This window comes from Scyliorhinus torazame, chromosome 3 (assembly GCF_047496885.1).
Source record: "Scyliorhinus torazame isolate Kashiwa2021f chromosome 3, sScyTor2.1, whole genome shotgun sequence".
Taxonomy (NCBI): Eukaryota; Metazoa; Chordata; class Chondrichthyes; order Carcharhiniformes; family Scyliorhinidae; genus Scyliorhinus; species Scyliorhinus torazame.
In genome coordinates this window covers 147,184,512-147,200,358 of record NC_092709.1, presented here as the reverse complement: position 1 = coordinate 147,200,358, position 15,847 = coordinate 147,184,512, and positions in this window count along the sequence as shown.

Below are 15,847 nucleotides of genomic sequence, written 5' to 3'. Positions count from 1 at the left end.
GTGCACAGATTTACTGTAATGCTGACTGCCCGGAGAATGTGAGTCCAACAGTAACATTCCTTTTGTGAAATGGGGGAAGTGAGCTTTCTCCAATGAAATAAATGCCTGGCTGATGACACTTTCGACTGAATCTCCATTTTCCAAAATTGGTCTAGACACCTAGTTCCAACATATCATTTTAGTAACAGCATGTAGTTTCTGCTACATCGCTGAGATTAGCGTGTGACCAACTGAATTCGGAGCAATACCGATATCAAAGTCATTCTTTGCCACCAATGCAAATATCAGGTAAGGCCGTATGAATCGCATAGTTTAAACATGGAGTTTTGAAGAAATATAAAGCATTGGTGTTACATTAAACAAGTGACCATCTGACTGATAGTGAAACATAGACAACCGTGCAAAGAAAGAATGTGAAGGAACCTGATTTTGCAAAAATGAAATCTTCTCTTTGAAAACTCATTGACTTGGCTTCTTCGTAAGATAAGATTTAGCTGCAATTCGGGGGAAATATATTGTGTGATTTCTTCTGTCCAGCTTGGCCTTACCTATTCACATTACAGGCAATTGTGGCCTGAACACTAACATTTGCTTTTTCTTTGCTGTGGTAAGTGTTACCCTGTTTGGGTCATAGATGTCTGGCTATCCACTTGAGACTTTGTGAGTAGTCTGCAGAGCTGCAATATCCCAATGGATCTCTATCGTCAGTGCTTTTTGCTGCAAATGAGCCTGGTGTCCATTGAGAAACAAACATGAACTCAGTTGATATCATCGCTGTTTTACTTGGTCCTTGCCGTTTGACATTACAGACAATTGTGACCTGAACAGTAGCATTTGCTTTTTCTTCGCTGTGGTAAGTGCTACACTGTTTGGGTCATAGATGTCTCGCTATCTACTTGAGACTTTGTGAGTAATTTGTAGAGCATATAGACGGATCTCTGCATGGATATCCTCATAATAAATAGATTAACTTGCTTCCCAAAACATGCTGGAAATTTGTAGTGCACAAATTCTTGCAATTGTCTTTGCGTTTTGCTTATGACAACTGAATTCCACAGTTCTAACAGCACTGTTTGTCTTTATTTCACTTTGCTAAAGTCTTTCTCTCCCTTCACGGCAACTGGGTGTATCATATAAAATGTACAATATGAAGTCACCTCAACAGTGGTACTCATAGCATCTTGAAAACAGTCTAAGTGCTACCTGTTGTGGTGCCTTGTTTGTCGTGTCATCATCAGCAAGTCCAGTTCGCAGATTTACATCGCTGAGATTAACATGGGACCAACTGAATTCCGAGCAACAGGATTACCAAAGTCATTCATTGGCACCAATTCAAATACCAGGTAATGAATGACGTGTGTAGTGGAATGTTTATTTAAATGTTGCGTTTTGTGGAACTATGAAGGACGGTGTCCCATTCAACCAGTGATCAAAAACAGAAAGTGAAACGGAGAGATATGCAAAGAATGAATGTGGAGGAATTAAGGATTGTAAGTCTGTGAACTTCACTTTGGAACTGTATTGAATTTGCAATTAATGAAGCTTGCAACATAGGTTTAGGATAAGTTAAGGCAAGAACATGTCGTGTTGAGATAATCACTGTTTTATTTGGTCCTTGCCGTTTCACATTACAGACAATTGTGACCTGAACACGAAGCATTAGCTTTTTCTTTGCTGTGGTAAGTGCTACCTGTTTGGGTCATAGATATCTGGTTATTCACTTGAGACTTTGTGAGTAATTTGTAGAGCATTTTGATGGATCGCTGCATGGATATCCTCATCATAAATAGATTAACTTGCTTCCCAAAATATGCTCTCTGTCGAGAGATGGCACCGCTCACAAAGATTCTTAATTTCAGCCTACCGTTTGTAACACTGCAACCTGTGCAGACTAAAGACACCACAACATGAGTGCAAACAGCTTCTCCCCATTAAAAAATGCTGTAAGTGTGACTTGTTGTGGTGGCTTTTTGCTACGATGAGCAATGTGTCCATTGAGAAACAAAAATGAATTGATACAGCATGGCTCTTGTTGTCCCAATGCTTTTCATCACTTAAGCAGATTTCACTGGAGACACTTTAACCGACTATCATAAAATGTGAAATCAAGTCACCTCAGCAGTGGCACTCATAGCATTATGAAAACATGCCAAGTCCTACCTTGTTTGTCATATGATCATCAGCAATTCCAGTTCACAGATTAACTGTAATATTGACCAGCCACTAGAGATATTTTAACTGACAAAATTTGTTCAGAGTTGCTTCACAGAGATGTGGTTTGGTGTATTTTGTTTATTCTCTCCCACATCACATTTTATTGTTGAAAATCTATTCTGGATTGCAATGACTTTTCATTCAAATTTTTCAACAGCTCTGCACTAAATTATTGTTTGCCTGCTTTAGCCACGCCGTGTCAACCTGCAGGTCTCAGTCGTTGATCCTGCACTTGTCTTTCCATTTTGCTTTTATGACAACTGAATTCCACAGCTCTAACAGCACTGTTTGTCTTTATTTCACTTTGCTGAAGTATTTCTCTCCCCTCACCGTAACTGGGTGTATCATAGATATGTGCAATACGAAGTCACCTCAACAGTGGTACTCATAGCATCTTGGAAACACTCTAAGTGCTACCTGTTGTGGTGCCTTGTTTGTCATGTCATCATCAGCAAGACCAGTGCACAGATTTACTGTAATGCTGACTGCCCGGAAAATGTGAGTCCAACAGTAACATTCCTTTTGTGAAATGGGGGAAGTGAGCTTTCTCCAATGAAATAAATGCCTGGCTGATGACACTTTCGACTGAATCTCCATTTTCCAAAATTGGTCTAGACACCTAGTTCCAACATATCATTTTAGTAACAGCATGTAGTTTCTGCTACATCGCTGAGATTAGCGTGTGACCAACTGAATTCGGAGCAATACCGATATCAAAGTCATTCTTTGCCACCAATGCAAATATCAGGTAAGGCCGTATGAATCGCATAGTTTAAACATGGAGTTTTGAAGAAATATAAAGCATTGGTGTTACATTAAACAAGTGACCATCTGACTGATAGTGAAACATAGACAACCGTGCAAAGAAAGAATGTGAAGGAACCTGATTTTGCAAAAATGAAATCTTCTCTTTGAAAACTCATTGACTTGGCTTCTTCGTAAGATAAGATTTAGCTGCAATTCGGGGGAAATATATTGTGTGATTTCTTCTGTCCAGCTTGGCCTTACCTATTCACATTACAGGCAATTGTGGCCTGAACACTAACATTTGCTTTTTCTTTGCTGTGGTAAGTGTTACCCTGTTTGGGTCATAGATGTCTGGCTATCCACTTGAGACTTTGTGAGTAGTCTGCAGAGCTGCAATATCCCAATGGATCTCTATCGTCAGTGCTTTTTGCTGCAAATGAGCCTGGTGTCCATTGAGAAACAAACATGAACTCAGTTGATATCATCGCTGTTTTACTTGGTCCTTGCCGTTTGACATTACAGACAATTGTGACCTGAACAGTAGCATTTGCTTTTTCTTCGCTGTGGTAAGTGCTACACTGTTTGGGTCATAGATGTCTCGCTATCTACTTGAGACTTTGTGAGTAATTTGTAGAGCATATAGACGGATCTCTGCATGGATATCCTCATAATAAATAGATTAACTTGCTTCCCAAAACATGCTGGAAATTTGTAGTGCACAAATTCTTGCAATTGTCTTTGCGTTTTGCTTATGACAACTGAATTCCACAGTTCTAACAGCACTGTTTGTCTTTATTTCACTTTGCTAAAGTCTTTCTCTCCCTTCACGGCAACTGGGTGTATCATATAAAATGTACAATATGAAGTCACCTCAACAGTGGTACTCATAGCATCTTGAAAACAGTCTAAGTGCTACCTGTTGTGGTGCCTTGTTTGTCGTGTCATCATCAGCAAGTCCAGTTCGCAGATTTACATCGCTGAGATTAACATGGGACCAACTGAATTCCGAGCAACAGGATTACCAAAGTCATTCATTGGCACCAATTCAAATACCAGGTAATGAATGACGTGTGTAGTGGAATGTTTATTTAAATGTTGCGTTTTGTGGAACTATGAAGGACGGTGTCCCATTCAACCAGTGATCAAAAACAGAAAGTGAAACGGAGAGATATGCAAAGAATGAATGTGGAGGAATTAAGGATTGTAAGTCTGTGAACTTCACTTTGGAACTGTATTGAATTTGCAATTAATGAAGCTTGCAACATAGGTTTAGGATAAGTTAAGGCAAGAACATGTCGTGTTGAGATAATCACTGTTTTATTTGGTCCTTGCCGTTTCACATTACAGACAATTGTGACCTGAACACGAAGCATTAGCTTTTTCTTTGCTGTGGTAAGTGCTACCTGTTTGGGTCATAGATATCTGGTTATTCACTTGAGACTTTGTGAGTAATTTGTAGAGCATTTTGATGGATCGCTGCATGGATATCCTCATCATAAATAGATTAACTTGCTTCCCAAAATATGCTCTCTGTCGAGAGATGGCACCGCTCACAAAGATTCTTAATTTCAGCCTACCGTTTGTAACACTGCAACCTGTGCAGACTAAAGACACCACAACATGAGTGCAAACAGCTTCTCCCCATTAAAAAATGCTGTAAGTGTGACTTGTTGTGGTGGCTTTTTGCTACGATGAGCAATGTGTCCATTGAGAAACAAAAATGAATTGATACAGCATGGCTCTTGTTGTCCCAATGCTTTTCATCACTTAAGCAGATTTCACTGGAGACACTTTAACCGACTATCATAAAATGTGAAATCAAGTCACCTCAGCAGTGGCACTCATAGCATTATGAAAACATGCCAAGTCCTACCTTGTTTGTCATATGATCATCAGCAATTCCAGTTCACAGATTAACTGTAATATTGACCAGCCACTAGAGATATTTTAACTGACAAAATTTGTTCAGAGTTGCTTCACAGAGATGTGGTTTGGTGTATTTTGTTTATTCTCTCCCACATCACATTTTATTGTTGAAAATCTATTCTGGATTGCAATGACTTTTCATTCAAATTTTTCAACAGCTCTGCACTAAATTATTGTTTGCCTGCTTTAGCCACGCCGTGTCAACCTGCAGGTCTCAGTCGTTGATCCTGCACTTGTCTTTCCATTTTGCTTTTATGACAACTGAATTCCACAGCTCTAACAGCACTGTTTGTCTTTATTTCACTTTGCTGAAGTATTTCTCTCCCCTCACCGTAACTGGGTGTATCATAGATATGTGCAATACGAAGTCACCTCAACAGTGGTACTCATAGCATCTTGGAAACACTCTAAGTGCTACCTGTTGTGGTGCCTTGTTTGTCATGTCATCATCAGCAAGACCAGTGCACAGATTTACTGTAATGCTGACTGCCCGGAAAATGTGAGTCCAACAGTAACATTCCTTTTGTGAAATGGGGGAAGTGAGCTTTCTCCAATGAAATAAATGCCTGGCTGATGACACTTTCGACTGAATCTCCATTTTCCAAAATTGGTCTAGACACCTAGTTCCAACATATCATTTTAGTAACAGCATGTAGTTTCTGCTACATCGCTGAGATTAGCGTGTGACCAACTGAATTCGGAGCAATACCGATATCAAAGTCATTCTTTGCCACCAATGCAAATATCAGGTAAGGCCGTATGAATCGCATAGTTTAAACATGGAGTTTTGAAGAAATATAAAGCATTGGTGTTACATTAAACAAGTGACCATCTGACTGATAGTGAAACATAGACAACCGTGCAAAGAAAGAATGTGAAGGAACCTGATTTTGCAAAAATGAAATCTTCTCTTTGAAAACTCATTGACTTGGCTTCTTCGTAAGATAAGATTTAGCTGCAATTCGGGGGAAATATATTGTGTGATTTCTTCTGTCCAGCTTGGCCTTACCTATTCACATTACAGGCAATTGTGGCCTGAACACTAACATTTGCTTTTTCTTTGCTGTGGTAAGTGTTACCCTGTTTGGGTCATAGATGTCTGGCTATCCACTTGAGACTTTGTGAGTAGTCTGCAGAGCTGCAATATCCCAATGGATCTCTATCGTCAGTGCTTTTTGCTGCAAATGAGCCTGGTGTCCATTGAGAAACAAACATGAACTCAGTTGATATCATCGCTGTTTTACTTGGTCCTTGCCGTTTGACATTACAGACAATTGTGACCTGAACAGTAGCATTTGCTTTTTCTTCGCTGTGGTAAGTGCTACACTGTTTGGGTCATAGATGTCTCGCTATCTACTTGAGACTTTGTGAGTAATTTGTAGAGCATATAGACGGATCTCTGCATGGATATCCTCATAATAAATAGATTAACTTGCTTCCCAAAACATGCTGGAAATTTGTAGTGCACAAATTCTTGCAATTGTCTTTGCGTTTTGCTTATGACAACTGAATTCCACAGTTCTAACAGCACTGTTTGTCTTTATTTCACTTTGCTAAAGTCTTTCTCTCCCTTCACGGCAACTGGGTGTATCATATAAAATGTACAATATGAAGTCACCTCAACAGTGGTACTCATAGCATCTTGAAAACAGTCTAAGTGCTACCTGTTGTGGTGCCTTGTTTGTCGTGTCATCATCAGCAAGTCCAGTTCGCAGATTTACATCGCTGAGATTAACATGGGACCAACTGAATTCCGAGCAACAGGATTACCAAAGTCATTCATTGGCACCAATTCAAATACCAGGTAATGAATGACGTGTGTAGTGGAATGTTTATTTAAATGTTGCGTTTTGTGGAACTATGAAGGACGGTGTCCCATTCAACCAGTGATCAAAAACAGAAAGTGAAACGGAGAGATATGCAAAGAATGAATGTGGAGGAATTAAGGATTGTAAGTCTGTGAACTTCACTTTGGAACTGTATTGAATTTGCAATTAATGAAGCTTGCAACATAGGTTTAGGATAAGTTAAGGCAAGAACATGTCGTGTTGAGATAATCACTGTTTTATTTGGTCCTTGCCGTTTCACATTACAGACAATTGTGACCTGAACACGAAGCATTAGCTTTTTCTTTGCTGTGGTAAGTGCTACCTGTTTGGGTCATAGATATCTGGTTATTCACTTGAGACTTTGTGAGTAATTTGTAGAGCATTTTGATGGATCGCTGCATGGATATCCTCATCATAAATAGATTAACTTGCTTCCCAAAATATGCTCTCTGTCGAGAGATGGCACCGCTCACAAAGATTCTTAATTTCAGCCTACCGTTTGTAACACTGCAACCTGTGCAGACTAAAGACACCACAACATGAGTGCAAACAGCTTCTCCCCATTAAAAAATGCTGTAAGTGTGACTTGTTGTGGTGGCTTTTTGCTACGATGAGCAATGTGTCCATTGAGAAACAAAAATGAATTGATACAGCATGGCTCTTGTTGTCCCAATGCTTTTCATCACTTAAGCAGATTTCACTGGAGACACTTTAACCGACTATCATAAAATGTGAAATCAAGTCACCTCAGCAGTGGCACTCATAGCATTATGAAAACATGCCAAGTCCTACCTTGTTTGTCATATGATCATCAGCAATTCCAGTTCACAGATTAACTGTAATATTGACCAGCCACTAGAGATATTTTAACTGACAAAATTTGTTCAGAGTTGCTTCACAGAGATGTGGTTTGGTGTATTTTGTTTATTCTCTCCCACATCACATTTTATTGTTGAAAATCTATTCTGGATTGCAATGACTTTTCATTCAAATTTTTCAACAGCTCTGCACTAAATTATTGTTTGCCTGCTTTAGCCACGCCGTGTCAACCTGCAGGTCTCAGTCGTTGATCCTGCACTTGTCTTTCCATTTTGCTTTTATGACAACTGAATTCCACAGCTCTAACAGCACTGTTTGTCTTTATTTCACTTTGCTGAAGTATTTCTCTCCCCTCACCGTAACTGGGTGTATCATAGATATGTGCAATACGAAGTCACCTCAACAGTGGTACTCATAGCATCTTGGAAACACTCTAAGTGCTACCTGTTGTGGTGCCTTGTTTGTCATGTCATCATCAGCAAGACCAGTGCACAGATTTACTGTAATGCTGACTGCCCGGAAAATGTGAGTCCAACAGTAACATTCCTTTTGTGAAATGGGGGAAGTGAGCTTTCTCCAATGAAATAAATGCCTGGCTGATGACACTTTCGACTGAATCTCCATTTTCCAAAATTGGTCTAGACACCTAGTTCCAACATATCATTTTAGTAACAGCATGTAGTTTCTGCTACATCGCTGAGATTAGCGTGTGACCAACTGAATTCGGAGCAATACCGATATCAAAGTCATTCTTTGCCACCAATGCAAATATCAGGTAAGGCCGTATGAATCGCATAGTTTAAACATGGAGTTTTGAAGAAATATAAAGCATTGGTGTTACATTAAACAAGTGACCATCTGACTGATAGTGAAACATAGACAACCGTGCAAAGAAAGAATGTGAAGGAACCTGATTTTGCAAAAATGAAATCTTCTCTTTGAAAACTCATTGACTTGGCTTCTTCGTAAGATAAGATTTAGCTGCAATTCGGGGGAAATATATTGTGTGATTTCTTCTGTCCAGCTTGGCCTTACCTATTCACATTACAGGCAATTGTGGCCTGAACACTAACATTTGCTTTTTCTTTGCTGTGGTAAGTGTTACCCTGTTTGGGTCATAGATGTCTGGCTATCCACTTGAGACTTTGTGAGTAGTCTGCAGAGCTGCAATATCCCAATGGATCTCTATCGTCAGTGCTTTTTGCTGCAAATGAGCCTGGTGTCCATTGAGAAACAAACATGAACTCAGTTGATATCATCGCTGTTTTACTTGGTCCTTGCCGTTTGACATTACAGACAATTGTGACCTGAACAGTAGCATTTGCTTTTTCTTCGCTGTGGTAAGTGCTACACTGTTTGGGTCATAGATGTCTCGCTATCTACTTGAGACTTTGTGAGTAATTTGTAGAGCATATAGACGGATCTCTGCATGGATATCCTCATAATAAATAGATTAACTTGCTTCCCAAAACATGCTGGAAATTTGTAGTGCACAAATTCTTGCAATTGTCTTTGCGTTTTGCTTATGACAACTGAATTCCACAGTTCTAACAGCACTGTTTGTCTTTATTTCACTTTGCTAAAGTCTTTCTCTCCCTTCACGGCAACTGGGAGTATCATATAAAATGTACAATATGAAGTCACCTCAACAGTGGTACTCATAGCATCTTGAAAACAGTCTAAGTGCTACCTGTTGTGGTGCCTTGTTTGTCATGTCATCATCAGCAAGTCCAGTTCGCAGATTTACATCGCTGAGATTAACCTGGGACCAACTGAATTCCGAGCAACAGGATTACCAAAGTCATTCATTGGCACCAATTCAAATATCAGGTAATGAATGACGTGTGTAGTGGAATGTTTATTTAAATGTTGCGTTTTGTGGAACTATGAAGGACGGTGTCCCATTCAACCAGTGATCAAAAACAGAAAGTGACACGGAGAGATATGCAAAGAATGAATGTGGAGGAATTGTAAGTCTGTGAACTTCACTTTGGAACTGTATTGAATTTGCAATTAATGAAGCTTGCAACATAGGTTTAGGATAAGTTAAGGCAAGAACATGTCGTGTTGAGATAATCACTGTTTTATTTGGTCCTTGCCGTTTCACATTACAGACAATTGTGACCTGAACACGAAGCATTAGCTTTTTCTTTGCTGTGGTAAGTGCTACCTGTTTGGGTCATAGATATCTGGTTATTCACTTGAGACTTTGTGAGTAATTTGTAGAGCATTTTGATGGATCGCTGCATGGATATCCTCATCATAAATAGATTAACTTGCTTCCCAAAATATGCTCTCTGTCGAGAGATGGCACCGCTCACAAAGATTCTTAATTTCAGCCTACCGTTTGTAACACTGCAACCTGTGCAGACTAAAGACACCACAACATGAGTGCAAACAGCTGCATCCCATCAAAATACTGTTCGTACTGCTTGTTGTGATGACTTTTTGCTGCAATGAGCAAGGTGTCCATTGAGAAACAGAAAGTAATTGATACATAATGGCTCTAGATATCAGTGGAGATGTTGTAACTGACTGAATTTGTTCTGATTTGCTTCAGAGATGATTGGGTTTGGTGTATTTTGTTGATTCTCACCCGCAGCCCATTATAATGTTGAAAATCGATTTTGGAATGAAATGACTTGACAATACTATGTCCATGTTTCAACACAAAAGCACTAAATTATTGTTGTGCGAGTGTTTGCCTGCTTTTGCCATGCAGTATTGACCTGTACGTTTCAGCCGTTTTTGCTGCAATCGTCTTTGCATTTTGCTTCTGACAACTGAATTCCACAGATCTAACAGCACTGTTTGTGTTTATTTACTTTGCTGAAGTCTTTCTCTCCCTTCACGGTAACTGGGTATATCATAGAAATGTGCAATACGAAGTCACCTCAACAGTGGTACTCATAGCATCTTGAAAACACTTTGTTAAATTTGCAATTAATGAAGTTTGCAACATAGGTTTAGGATAAGTTAAGACAAGAACATGTCGTGTTGAGATAATCACTGTTTTATTTGGTCCTTGCCGTTTCACATTACAGACAATTGTGACCTGAACATGAAGCATTTGCTTTTTCTTTGCTGTGGTAAGTGTTTGGGTCATAGATATCTGCAACAGCATTTTGATGGATCGCTGCATGGATATCCTCATCATAAATAGATTAACTTGCTTCCCAAAATATGCTCTCTGTCGAGAGATGGCACCGCTCACAAAGATTCTTAATTTCAGCCTACCGTTTGTAACACTGCAACCTGTGCAGACTAAAGACACCACAACATGAGTGCAAACAGCTGCATCCCATCAAAATACTGTTCGTACTGCTTGTTGTGATGACTTTTTGCTGCAATGAGCAAGGTGTCCATTGAGAAACAGAAAGTAATTGATACATAATGGCTCTAGATATCAGTGGAGATGTTGTAACTGACTGAATTTGTTCTGATTTGCTTCAGAGATGATTGGGTTTGGTGTATTTTGTTGATTCTCACCCGCAGCCCATTATAATGTTGAAAATCGATTTTGGAATGAAATGACTTGACAATACTATGTCCATGTTTCAACACAAAAGCACTAAATTATTGTTGTGCGAGTGTTTGCCTGCTTTTGCCATGCAGTATTGACCTGTACGTTTCAGCCGTTTTTGCTGCAATCGTCTTTGCATTTTGCTTCTGACAACTGAATTCCACAGATCTAACAGCACTGTTTGTGTTTATTTACTTTGCTGAAGTCTTTCTCTCCCTTCACGGTAACTGGGTATATCATAGAAATGTGCAATACGAAGTCACCTCAACAGTGGTACTCATAGCATCTTGAAAACACTTTGTTAAATTTGCAATTAATGAAGTTTGCAACATAGGTTTAGGATAAGTTAAGACAAGAACATGTCGTGTTGAGATAATCACTGTTTTATTTGGTCCTTGCCGTTTCACATTACAGACAATTGTGACCTGAACATGAAGCATTTGCTTTTTCTTTGCTGTGGTAAGTGCTACCTGTTTGGGCCATAGATGTCTGGCTGCTGACTTGAGATTTTGTGAGTTATTTGTAGAGCACAATTTCTTGCAATCGTCTTTGCGTTTTGCTTATGATAACTGAATTCCACAGCTCAAACAGCACTGTTTGTCTTTATTTCACTTTGCTGAAGTATTTCTCTTTCCTCACCATAAATGGATGTATCATAGAAATGTGCAATACGAAGTCACATCAACAGTGGTACTCATAGCATCTTGAAAACAGTCTAAGTGCTACCTGTTGTGGTGCCTTGTTTGTCATGTCATCATCAGCAAGTCCAGTTCGGAGATTTACATCGCTGAGATTAACATGGGACCAACTGAATTCCGAGCAACAAATTATCAAAGTCATTCATTGGCACCAATTCAAATATCAGGTAATGAATGACGTGTGTATTGGAAAGTTAATTTAAATTTTGAGTTTTGAGGAACTATGATGGATCTGTGTCCCATTCAACCAGTGATCAAAAACAGAAAGTGAAACGGAGAGATATGCAAAGAATGAATGTGGAGGAATTATGGTTTGTAAGTATGTGAACTTGACTGTGGTTCTGTATTGAATTTGCAATTAATGAAGTTTGCAACATAGGTTTAGGATAAGTTAAGGCAAGAACATGTCGTGTTGAGATAATCACTGTTTTATCTGGTCCTTGCCGTTGGACATTACAGACAATTGTGACCTGAACACGAAGCATTTGCTTTTTCTTTGCAGTTGTAAGTGCTACCTGTTTGGGTCATAGATATCTGGTTATTCACTTTTGTGAGTTATTTTGTGAGTTATTTGTAGAGCACAATTTCTTGCAATTGTCTTTGCGTTTTGCTTATGACAACTGAATTCCACAGTTCTAACAGCACTGTTTGTCTTTATTTCACTTTGCTAAAGTCTTTCTCTCCCTTCACGGCAACTGGGAGTATCATATAAAATGTACAATATAAAGTCACCTTAACAGTGGTACTCATAGCATCTTGAAAACAGTCTCAGTGCTACCTGTTGTGGTGCCTTGTTTGTCACATCATCATCAGCAAGTCCAGTTCACAGATTTACATCACTGAGATTAACATGGGACCAACATGCGAGCAATAGTATTATCAAAGTCATTCATTGGCACCAATTCTCATATCAGGTAATGAATGACGTGTGTATTGGAATGTTAATTTAAATATTGAGTTTGAAGGACTATGAAGAACTATCGGTGTACCATTCAACAGTGTTCAAAACAAGAAAGTGAAAGGGAGAGATGCAAAGAATGAATGTGGTGGAATTCAGCTTTGTGAGGTTTGTAAGTACGTGATCTTCACTTTGGAACATTAAAGACACCACAAAATGAGTGCAAACAGCTTCTCCCCATCAAAATACCGTCAGTGCTTTTTGCTGCAAATGAGAAAGGTGTCCATTGAGAAACAAACATGAACTCAGTTGATATCATCGCTGTTTTACATGGTCCTTGCCGTTTGACATTACAGACAATAGTGACCTGAACAGGAGCATTTGCTTTTTCTTTGCTGTGGTAAGTGCTACCCTGTTTGGGCCATAGATGTCTCGCTATCTACTTTAGACTTTGTGAGTAATTTGTAGAGCATTTTGATGGATCGCTGCATGGATATCCTCATAATGAATACATTAACTTGCTTCCCAAAACATGCTCTCTGTCTATAGACGACACCGCTCACAACGATTCTTTATTTCAGCCTTACGTTTGTAACACTGCAACCTGTGCAGACTAAAGACACCACAACATGAGTGCAAACAGCTTCTCCCCATTAAAAAATGCTGTAAGTGTGACTTGTTGTGGTGGCTTTTTGCTACGATGAGCAATGTGTCCATTGAGAAACAAAAATGAATTGATACAGCATGGCTCTTGTTGTCCCAATGCTTTTCATCACTTAAGCAGATTTCACTGGAGACACTTTAACCGACTATCATAAAATGTGAAATCAAGTCACCTCAGCAGTGGCACTCATAGCATTATGAAAACATGCCAAGTCCTACCTTGTTTGTCATATGATCATCAGCAATTCCAGTTCACAGATTAACTGTAATATTGACCAGCCACTAGAGATATTTTAACTGACAAAATTTGTTCAGAGTTGCTTCACAGAGATGTGGTTTGGTGTATTTTGTTTATTCTCTCCCACATCACATTTTATTGTTGAAAATCTATTCTGGATTGCAATGACTTTTCATTCAAATTTTTCAACAGCTCTGCACTAAATTATTGTTTGCCTGCTTTAGCCACGCCGTGTCAACCTGCAGGTCTCAGTCGTTGATCCTGCACTTGTCTTTCCATTTTGCTTTTATGACAACTGAATTCCACAGCTCTAACAGCACTGTTTGTCTTTATTTCACTTTGCTGAAGTATTTCTCTCCCCTCACCGTAACTGGGTGTATCATAGATATGTGCAATACGAAGTCACCTCAACAGTGGTACTCATAGCATCTTGGAAACACTCTAAGTGCTACCTGTTGTGGTGCCTTGTTTGTCATGTCATCATCAGCAAGACCAGTGCACAGATTTACTGTAATGCTGACTGCCCGGAAAATGTGAGTCCAACAGTAACATTCCTTTTGTGAAATGGGGGAAGTGAGCTTTCTCCAATGAAATAAATGCCTGGCTGATGACACTTTCGACTGAATCTCCATTTTCCAAAATTGGTCTAGACACCTAGTTCCAACATATCATTTTAGTAACAGCATGTAGTTTCTGCTACATCGCTGAGATTAGCGTGTGACCAACTGAATTCGGAGCAATACCGATATCAAAGTCATTCTTTGCCACCAATGCAAATATCAGGTAAGGCCGTATGAATCGCATAGTTTAAACATGGAGTTTTGAAGAAATATAAAGCATTGGTGTTACATTAAACAAGTGACCATCTGACTGATAGTGAAACATAGACAACCGTGCAAAGAAAGAATGTGAAGGAACCTGATTTTGCAAAAATGAAATCTTCTCTTTGAAAACTCATTGACTTGGCTTCTTCGTAAGATAAGATTTAGCTGCAATTCGGGGGAAATATATTGTGTGATTTCTTCTGTCCAGCTTGGCCTTACCTATTCACATTACAGGCAATTGTGGCCTGAACACTAACATTTGCTTTTTCTTTGCTGTGGTAAGTGTTACCCTGTTTGGGTCATAGATGTCTGGCTATCCACTTGAGACTTTGTGAGTAGTCTGCAGAGCTGCAATATCCCAATGGATCTCTATCGTCAGTGCTTTTTGCTGCAAATGAGCCTGGTGTCCATTGAGAAACAAACATGAACTCAGTTGATATCATCGCTGTTTTACTTGGTCCTTGCCGTTTGACATTACAGACAATTGTGACCTGAACAGTAGCATTTGCTTTTTCTTCGCTGTGGTAAGTGCTACACTGTTTGGGTCATAGATGTCTCGCTATCTACTTGAGACTTTGTGAGTAATTTGTAGAGCATATAGACGGATCTCTGCATGGATATCCTCATAATAAATAGATTAACTTGCTTCCCAAAACATGCTGGAAATTTGTAGTGCACAAATTCTTGCAATTGTCTTTGCGTTTTGCTTATGACAACTGAATTCCACAGTTCTAACAGCACTGTTTGTCTTTATTTCACTTTGCTAAAGTCTTTCTCTCCCTTCACGGCAACTGGGTGTATCATATAAAATGTACAATATGAAGTCACCTCAACAGTGGTACTCATAGCATCTTGAAAACAGTCTAAGTGCTACCTGTTGTGGTGCCTTGTTTGTCGTGTCATCATCAGCAAGTCCAGTTCGCAGATTTACATCGCTGAGATTAACATGGGACCAACTGAATTCCGAGCAACAGGATTACCAAAGTCATTCATTGGCACCAATTCAAATACCAGGTAATGAATGACGTGTGTAGTGGAATGTTTATTTAAATGTTGCGTTTTGTGGAACTATGAAGGACGGTGTCCCATTCAACCAGTGATCAAAAACAGAAAGTGAAACGGAGAGATATGCAAAGAATGAATGTGGAGGAATTAAGGATTGTAAGTCTGTGAACTTCACTTTGGAACTGTATTGAATTTGCAATTAATGAAGCTTGCAACATAGGTTTAGGATAAGTTAAGGCAAGAACATGTCGTGTTGAGATAATCACTGTTTTATTTGGTCCTTGCCGTTTCACATTACAGACAATTGTGACCTGAACACGAAGCATTAGCTTTTTCTTTGCTGTGGTAAGTGCTACCTGTTTGGGTCATAGATATCTGGTTATTCACTTGAGACTTTGTGAGTAATTTGTAGAGCATTTTGATGGATCGCTGCATGGATATCCTCATCATAAATAGATTAACT